The sequence below is a fragment of the Vidua chalybeata genome, chromosome 4, assembly GCF_026979565.1.
Source record: "Vidua chalybeata isolate OUT-0048 chromosome 4, bVidCha1 merged haplotype, whole genome shotgun sequence".
Lineage (NCBI taxonomy): Eukaryota > Metazoa > Chordata > Aves > Passeriformes > Viduidae > Vidua > Vidua chalybeata.
The window spans coordinates 17,158,586-17,167,992 of record NC_071533.1 but is presented as its reverse complement, the minus strand read 5'-3'; the positions used below and the strand labels follow the sequence as shown (position 1 = coordinate 17,167,992).

Here is a 9,407-nt window from a genome sequence, read left to right as displayed (position 1 = left end):
TTGTTTGGACTTTTGCTTATAGGAAATGTAAAAGACAATAATTTTAAAAGCACAGTGAAACCTTCGCTTTACTTCTCTGACTTTGATGCTAGATTGGAGCCTGCGCTGCCTTTTTGAAGGAGCTTATAATGGAAATGGTGAGACATATTTAACTGCAGCGGATCAAGTGATTTCCCTCACAATGCAGCCCAGCGTGGGAAAGCATCAGCAGTTAAGGAGACTAAAGGAAAGTGTGAACTGTCCCCAGAAGCCATTACATTAGTGAAGTTTATCTCAGCCGGGTAATTCGCCTCAGTCAGGAGCAGAATTAAATTTACTGTTGGAGCAGCAGTGCTATATGTGTGCTCTTTATCTAAGGTCCCATATATTGTGCTCAGAGATAAAAAGTCATCCTTTTTGTTTTTTTTTTCCTGGAGCAGACAAATTCGATATTAGCAATCATAAGAAAGTGTTTCTCACCGTGCAGATAACTTCTTGTATGCGTCTTTGCATTTATTTTCATGACCCTTAGCCTAACAGCTCTTTGGAAAGATTGTAAGCAGGAACCTCCTTCCCCAGCTTGGTAGTAAAGAAAGGTATGGGCCATAGCCCTGAGGACAGTCCCTCAAAAGACATCATGGTCATCTCATTAGAAAGGAAAGTGCTGTCTGCAGAAGTGCAAGAGGAGAAGATGAAAGATTCTTTGATTCTAGGCAGATGGGTTTTCAAAATTCTGTCCCTTTTGGGAAGACTCTAATTTCTAATTTCTGGAGGAACCAAGTATTTATCTACTCTCAATATCAATGTCCCAGATTTGTAGTGTTCCAAGAATAAGGCACTCCTTAAGAGAAGATAAATTGCAAGATTATAGAGCAGCATTTCTTAAACCCCTCCGTTTAACCACGGCAAACTGACAGCAATTTTCATGTCACCTCCTTGGTTTCAGCCCTCAAGCCAGACCATGGCTTATCATGTCCTGGACACCAGAGATTTTAGAGTCAACCCAACCATACTGCAGCAACAAGCAATCCATTTTCATCATAGAGGCACTGTGGAAACAACAAACCCCACTCCCTGATGTGGCTGGAGCCTATTTATTCCTAGTGTGGAGCCACTGGAAGGGCACAAGGTGTTTATGAGATTGCTGGTCCAAAGGCCCATCAGGCTAATGAAACATTTCCTGCTGCAATGGAAGCGCTCATTTCTTTTCCTCAGAGTGCTTTCGGGTGTACACAGAGCTATCAAAATACTCTGAGACATTTTCAAGAGGTAAGAAAGCACACAGGCTTTTAGGCCAGAAACTCGCTTCAATTCTGTGAACCAACACTCCCTCATGTGGCTTCCAAAAACTGAGAGGAAAGAAAGATGCACTTATAATCTTCATTCAAAGTGAAAATACTGCCAGTGGAGCTCATCAGTGGAATAATTCAGAGCAGTACTGCCAGGAAGGCAATGGATCTTTAGCAATGTGACCAATCTGGGCTAGACTCACTTCTGTTGTCCACCACAAATTGCTATAATCATGATGAATCTCTTTAAAGCACTTTACCTCTATTTCCTGTTTGAAAATGTGGGCTCGAAGATATTCTGCTTCTTCTAGCCTAAGGTACATATTTCACCTTTTGCAATTAATACACTTTCTGGAGATTCCCATTTTGTCATGGTTATTTTAAACATGATCATTTTATTAAAAGTTTTCAATCATCTCAGGTGATGAAAAGATGTTCATGTGCTTTTTAAAGGTTGTGAGCAGTTCTTCCCTTTTATTGTGCATGTGTCCTGACAATTGCCTTTCACCTAAATGAATGAGAGGAGAGTATGGGAGAAAAGATTTGCATAATTGATGGGAAGAATGAATTACTTCTAGCCACCCAGCAGCACGGTAATTGATGTCTGGGAGGCAGCTGCAAGTGCCACGTAATAGATGTCACAGATGGTCTGGGTGCTTTGATGTGGAGATAACACTGTGACAAAGGGATTGGCATGGTGTGAACACACCTCCACCATTCTTGGCTGGCCACCTCTGGCGGCGCTGGCAGCATTGTTGTGCTGTCCTGCACAGAAGATGTCTCTGAGTGTTTTCTGCATCTGAAAAGATGATGATGTCTCGAGAAAAGAAAACTGAGAGATGAAACCAGCAGCAGAAGCCTATAAAACTTATGTGCCTTTCTCCCATATCCTTTCAGATTCCTAGAGGATAAGGGTTTTTTTGGGTTTTTTTTGGTTTTGTTTTTGGTTTTTTTGGTGTTTTGGTTTTTTGATTTTTTGTTTTTTTGGGGTTTTTTTTGTGTTTTTTTTTTCTTTTTCTTCTTCTTTTAAATTTTTTTGGTGTTCTGGAACCATCTTAGAGAGGAAGTTTCTTTCTGAAGACTGAGGGAATTTTCTAAGGTTCTCACAAGGTACTGAAAGATGAAAACACCTCATGAGTTTATTAATTAGCTCTCACATCATCCTCAGAAAGCACTTTCAAATAGAAAAACATCTTACCCAGCAGTATGACTGGGATTATTGCATCACACACTTTAGTTTCTGCACTCCCCTGGCATTGGAAAAGGTTTCCCAGGGAAGTGGTCATAGCACCAAGCCTGACAGAGTTCACTCTAGAAGCATTTGAACACCACTCTCAGGTACATGGAGTGATTTTTGGGATGTCCTGTGCAGGGCCAGGAGTTGCACTCAACGATCCTTGTGGGTCCCTTTCAACTCTGGATGTTCTATGGATCTATGATTCTATGGTTCTTTGATGATGTGATTCCATAATGAGTACTGTGACTCCAGAGATCAAAGCTCTGACTGTATTCTCAAGTGATTGTCTCAGGAAAGAAATCCAGTTAGAGTTCCAGGAATTAGGCTATTTGTTTAGATGTGGCTCTCAATCACTCCTTATACCTGTCCTGCATGATTGTTTATTTATTTCCTATTTATCTTACCTGCAGATTGTGGGCTCACCGTGTGGAACAGTCCATCCTTTTTATTCTCAAACCTATGGATGGAAATCTTAAATGCTTAGATCCTGGTTTTCGCTTGAAACCTGACTTGCACTCCTGCATATTTTAGAGATGCATTTTGTTGTAATTTTTGACATTATATCAAACAGATCAGTAATCCTTCATTAAGGATGACACTTTCTGAGGCAGAGTTTAGATTAAAACAGAATTTTATGCTAATTCTAGCTTAATTCTTTCCTGATCTTTACTTTAGCCATGGAGGGGTCAGTCTAGTTTGATAAGATCTGGGAAAACATCATTTAAAAACAAAGCAATATATCTGTATGCCTCTACCCTCAGACAAAATTAGTTTGCTCATAAAACCAAATATTTATTTAACACTTATTTAAGGTTAATGGAAAATTATTTTAGAGATAATAATTTATGACATGAACAAATACAAGTAAAGAAAAATTAAATGATTAAATAGTTGCATGAAACTCATCTGTTAACATGAATAAACAAAACTGGTATTAAAAATTTGCAGTCAAAGTGGGACTGCACTTGTAGAATACTAATTATGAACTGAACAACAAGGTAAATATTGTCTCCCTCTTTTGATATATCTAACTCTTTTACAAATCACTCAAGATGCTTACGTGTGTTAATTGCCAAAACCATTTTGAAAAACATCTCTGAATACTGACTTCACTCAGTGGGAACTGCTAGGTCCTACCTTTACAGAAGGTGATACTCCCTTCCAAGTGACAGAGTTGCCCCAGCACAGAAAGGTTTTCTTGGACAGGGGATCCAATACAGCCAATAGATATAATTTCTCACCTAGTAGAAATTCCCTGCATGATGTTGAAATACAGAGGATTGGGATGTTTTGCACAAAATGAAATCTTGGCCCTAAGGTTTGTTATTTCTGAAAAGAAATGGAAGAGTAGTCTACAGCTGAACACTACCAATATAAGTAGAGAATTTCTCTCCTTCAGAATGCAGAGAAGCCAAATTGTGTAACCACTGCACCAAAGCAGAATGTGACTAATTATTCCAAATGGTATTTAAAAGAAAGCTAAAACCTTGGTTTTCAAGGCTTCCAGACAAGAAAAGTCTTCATTCCAAAGTCTTGGTTAGCTGCTCTTAATGTGAAGCGAATTTTGTTGAGACACAAAAGCTGAGCAAAGTATATTTCAGTAAATAATCTACTATCTCATTCACACGTTTTTCATATCTCACTCATTAAAGCAATCATCTATGATGTCCCATTCTAAAACACAGAAACCATTCTGTTTTGATTAGTAGGTGACATTAGAGAAATGTTGTAAAACACATCAATTAAACTAAAATGCATTTCACAAAATCTGTTTCACTACCTCCACTTTGAGTCTAAGTTTTAAAAAGAGCTTTTCATCCATTAGGAAGAGATTAAAAGAATTGGCACATAGATTATTCACAAGGTTCATTTTGAGGAAAATTTAATTAAAGGCAACAGCAAGCAAATAATAATAGCTCATGGTTCAGCATATTGATGAACATGGTGAAGTAATTTATGTTCTGCTTTCATTATGTTTGTCTTCCAGACAAAGCTGCTCTTCTTCTCCAAGCAAGAATGCTGTGGCTGTGAGCTGCTAAATCATGATCTCCCACATTCTTTTGAAAAAAGACAGGAGGAGCTCACAGCAGGGACAGTGAGGCCAATAGTTCTGGAACTTGCTGCACCACAGAGTAGTAGTAACCACTACTAGTTGTCTTGGTAGTAGGCACTACCAAGACAGCAGCAACAAAATCATAATGAGGCAGAAAACCCCTGCCTCTGTTCACTGTTGGATTTTTGGCATTACACAGCCATGGGTTTGAGTTTCCAGCTAGAGAACGACGTGATTATGTATGTGTCCCTCGAGCCTGAGGACTGGGAGGTTTGTAAATGTTCCTTTATAGATAGCTTAGGGGAACTCCTTGCTGGATAGTGGTTGATTAGCTTTGCAGATATAGTTACCAGAAAAGCATTTAGTCACTGAAAGAATGTTTCAGGACAAGCATATCTGGTTCCATGGATTTTGATGGCTCCACTGGGATATTGATTATAGGGTATTGATTTTAGTGGTGGTGGATCTGCTCTGCCATGTTTGCTTTTGCTCTTTGATTTTTTCAGCTTTAGCCTTTCTTGTTCTGTGAGAATATTTCCTCTAGTGATGGATTTTGTGAGTTTAGGGATATTTGCAAGTCAGCAGAAAGAGTTCTGAAGACATTTCTTTTGAGCCATGAACTTCTTTTAACACATGTAATGATTTTTTAATGCCTTTAAAAATTTCAATACACGCTAGTTAAGGTCTGTGCAATGTTAGCAGATTTCTTTTTGCCTAGTAATGTCTGGTATTCGAGGTAATTCTTCAAAAATTCAATCTGTTTCTGAGAAGTAGCATTCTTTACAGGTTTGTGGTTGACTTTACATTAGTGAAGTGAATGTCAGCTGGGATTTCCATAGAGCATTTACAACAATATTGAAAGGTTTTGCTACACATAACAGCTTTCAGAAAGAAGATTAAAGAATATTGGAATTCCACTTAAACCCTCTCAAATGTCAGCATGTGAAGGTAGAAAACATCTTTGCATAAGTGAGGATATTGCCAGTGCTCTAGAGCATAGTAGTGTTGAGACTTCATGCACTTGCACATCAGTGTTACCCTCTGCCCCTTAGCTAAGAGAATGTCATCACACTTGCCTCCTTTTGCCAAAAAAATCTCGAAAATCAGATGCATTACTCTCTCTGTCTCCTTCTCTCCCTCTTCCTTGTACCCAGGCCAGTCCTCATAGACCTTGAGTTAGATATGCCATAATATTTGTGGCTCCACTTTAACTTTTCTACATTAAATTACTGAAGGCAAATATTGCATCACAGCCTGTTCAAGAAGGACACAGCATGCTGGCATGATCCACCATCCAGAGGTTAAGCAGGACTGGCCTTTTCATTCCTACCTTTCTGGTTTCATGCTGGCTACTGACACTCAGGGAGTGGTATGGTGGCATAGAGCATCTTGAGAAGTATTTTTCTGAGAAAATCAACATCGGTGAAAGTAGGATGCAACAATGCAAGAAACTTGCAACAGCACAAACAACAGCAAGAAGAATTTGCTTAATCACTTTGATATGAGCAATATCCTTCTCCTGTACCTATATTGTCAGGATTTTTTCCTCAATCCAAAGCCCACTGATACCAATGGAAAACTTTCCACGGGTTTCAGAGTTTCAGACTGAGGCCACAGAGACAATGTCTCCAAGCAAGGAGACAGCTTTGGCCTCCTTTCTGCTGTCAGTTATTTAGGTTCAGAGAGTAAGAAGTGTCCTAGTGTTCTTGGCCAGGTGCTCAGCTAGGTCTCTTCTTTGACACATATATAAACTTTACAAGTTAAGACCCCAGCCTTCAATAGTTTTGATTGTAATTGTGTCCTCTATTGCACAAAATTATGGGAAATGTAAATACTTCTCTTTTACAGCAATTTTTAAAGTCAGAGCTAGGTTTTAAATGTGTAAGCTCTCCTATCTAGCTAGATTATATGGATCCATCTTTCTAAAACTTCAGAGAACTCCTATTACATATCTTATCACAAATTTGCAAGGTGCACATCTTGAGTCTGTTTTTTATTTATATTTATGTTTCTATGCTCATAGCTGACTGCAGACTACACTTAGAAAAGGGCTTTAATTGTTGCCAGAATTTTCCTAAAAGACCTCACCAAAACTAAGAATATGGTCTTTCCAGTTCATCCTTGAACAAATTGCTAAAGAATTGTGTAATGTATGGCTTTCAACAAAAGAAGGTGGAAAAGAAGGATTCACTTTGACAAAATTATATTTCTGCTTTCTGCTGGTTTTATTCCGCAAGTCTTATTATTATTTCAGATTAGACATAAATGAATGAAATCCTTCCCCTCAAGGAAAAAAATCACAATTTTCACCTTGAGTTAGCAATGCTGATAACTTAAGGAAAATTAGATTAAAGAGAAGGAAGGACATTGTTAACAAAAGCACTTTGCAATGAGTCTTCCCTGTGTTTTATATGAAGTACAACACAAAAGGAAAGTGTGATGGAAGTAAAGATCGTGACATTTAAAAGCAAATTTTAGCCAACTGCTGATTTTTGTGTTATATGGATGTATGATGGGTTGCACATAAATGTGCTCCAGAAGCAAAGACCTCCTGAAAAATGGCTATACTATAAACTTCCACTACTAGTACAAGACCACACCATTTGGACAGTAAAAGTCTCAGTTCTTAAACCTTCTTGCCTTTAGTATCAGGAATCCATAAGCAGCTACAGAAAATGGTGAGCAAATTTTATAGTTTCTATCTAGGGCTTAAAATTTTTGTCTTTCTCCTTGGCTCCTTCCACAACAATCTGACTGACTACAACATCTCCTTGTGCCTCATGAATGTCAAAAAGCAAAATTCCAAGGACTCTGGTTTCTCAGACTCCTTTTAATTTATTTATTTTCCCTTTCCTTTCTACGAAACATTTTTGAGGGTCTCATGCACCAGACCTTTCCTTATCCTCTTATTTTCCCAGTTTTTTTTTTTCTTTTACTTTTCTTTGTACTTATTCCCTTGGTATTGATCAGGTATTTTCCACTCAAGGATAGATATCAGGCTGTATTTCACTTCTAAGGAGATATTGCAAATTTTTTTCCATGCTCATTTTTTGCTAGTATGTCTGGTAACAACCTAGAAGTCTCAAAATCAGCAGTGCCTTTACAATATAGCAGCATTTCCCACAGACAAAATACTACACATGACTTTGCTGTTTAATTCAGGGAGTGCTGATACTTTTTCCATTACATGGATGCAGACTTCATATTGGAGAGATTTGTTTTTAACCTGAGACAGTAGGCAATAAGATATAAACAGTCCCCAGTTCTCAGCAGATTTTGCTATAAAAAGCATATGGGAGAAAACTGTGCTACATTTTTTTTGCCCAACACTTATATAAAACTTGCAAAGGACAGGATACTCCTCTATTTTAAGACCATGAAACGAAATGCAATAAGCTAGAAGGCATAACATCTTCCAGGGTTTGTAACCAATGCATCAAACCTTGTTTACTGCTGTAGCCCTTTACAGTCAAATTTTTGCTAATTTTCTCCTATGGCCTCCAATCTGTGAAAATATTTAAAAGCACAGAGGTGCAAGCTGATATGTAAAATAACTGCCTTGGAATGGAAAGTCTGTGAATGGCAATGTCATCTTTGGCAATGTTTTGGTTAATTTTCATTAATAAGAATGAGGAAGCCTATTTTACTGCCAGAAGGACAGAGCTGCTCACTGATTTGGCATCTTGGTATTGAGGTGACAGACTGAAATACGTTATTTTTGAGATACAGTTGAGCAAGATTTAAATAAAAAAACATTCAGGGGAGCACCTTCTCCATAAAATTGATATACTTCTTTCACCTTCAGGAAACAAAAACAACTGATTAATGCTGCATTTTATGCAAGGCATACAATGCAATTTTCGTGCTTGTTCAATTCCAATAAGAAACATGAATGTCCACCTTTTAGGGGACAAATTGTAAATGTGTCCGCTGAGGCCTTGAGAACATCATTGAATTACAGTAGCATGAAATACCTGCTTTAAAATATTTCTTTATATTCATCCATCTCTTCTTGCATTTTTAGGTGTGTGACTGTAAATTTTCTGTCCTGCATAATAAGTACAGATTTCTGGAAGTGAGACCTCTTCCTTGAATAACTACAGAGAGGAACACAAACACAAAATGCAGATCTGATGTAAAAGAATACAGTTATAATTCCTTGAAAGACAAAAATGAGCCTTATTTTGCTTTTCTGTGTATTCTGGTCTGATCTCCAGAAGTAGATTTGTTTCTCAGTAAAGGTGTAACTAGCAGATTCACTTGCTTACTGGCACTGAACATCACACAGGGACAATCATTTGACTTGGAGGTTACCCAATGTGTATTTCTTTCTATCTCTAGTGTCTGCCGTTTTTTGGAAGTTTTCTTTTGACTAATAATTTGTGAACTGTTCTCCTTGGAATTGAAAAATGCATTTCAAGTCAGGAGAGAAAATGTTGTAGTGGACCATTTAGGGTCAGACTCAAATGACAGACATTAATTATTCCACCGAAGATTTTTGAAGTCCCCTGCAAATTATTGGCCCAGGATGAAGAGCTCCATTGAATATCAGTCTTAGTAAGAAACTAGAAACCATAAGAATCCCATTAAGAACCAAAATACCTCTTAAAGTCTATCCCTGTTGGTGTTTTCACTCCTTTTTTCTGATCTCCTGCAGTACACATGACATAGGGTAGCTAGAATGATGCTACTGATAAAAACCAAGTGTCTCTAATTTTTAATATGTCTGACAGTGGCTTTTTTTATTGTGTACTCTCTAAATTTTAAGCTTTGCTTCTAAACAAAATGTGATGATACTTGCACATGCCACCTGAAAGTGTTAGAAAATCTCCTTTCCTTCCTAATCCTC

General features: G+C 37.8%; 1 long non-coding RNA gene across 3 annotated transcripts; it reads left to right on the top strand.

Annotated features, from left to right (window-relative positions):
- Nucleotides 1–1,105: 1,105 nt before the first annotated feature.
- On the top strand, nt 1,106–8,706 carry LOC128787042 (uncharacterized). Of its 3 annotated transcripts, none has more exons than XR_008430544.1 (3): nt 1,106–1,248; nt 4,493–4,828; nt 8,583–8,706. It is a non-coding gene; the product is annotated as an uncharacterized LOC128787042 (long non-coding RNA). The 3 variants fall into 3 exon arrangements; XR_008430546.1 differs by lacking the exon at nt 1,106–1,248 and adding an exon at nt 2,263–2,378; XR_008430545.1 differs by lacking the exon at nt 1,106–1,248 and adding an exon at nt 2,508–2,606.
- The last annotated feature ends 701 nt before the right edge of the window (nt 8,707–9,407 follow it).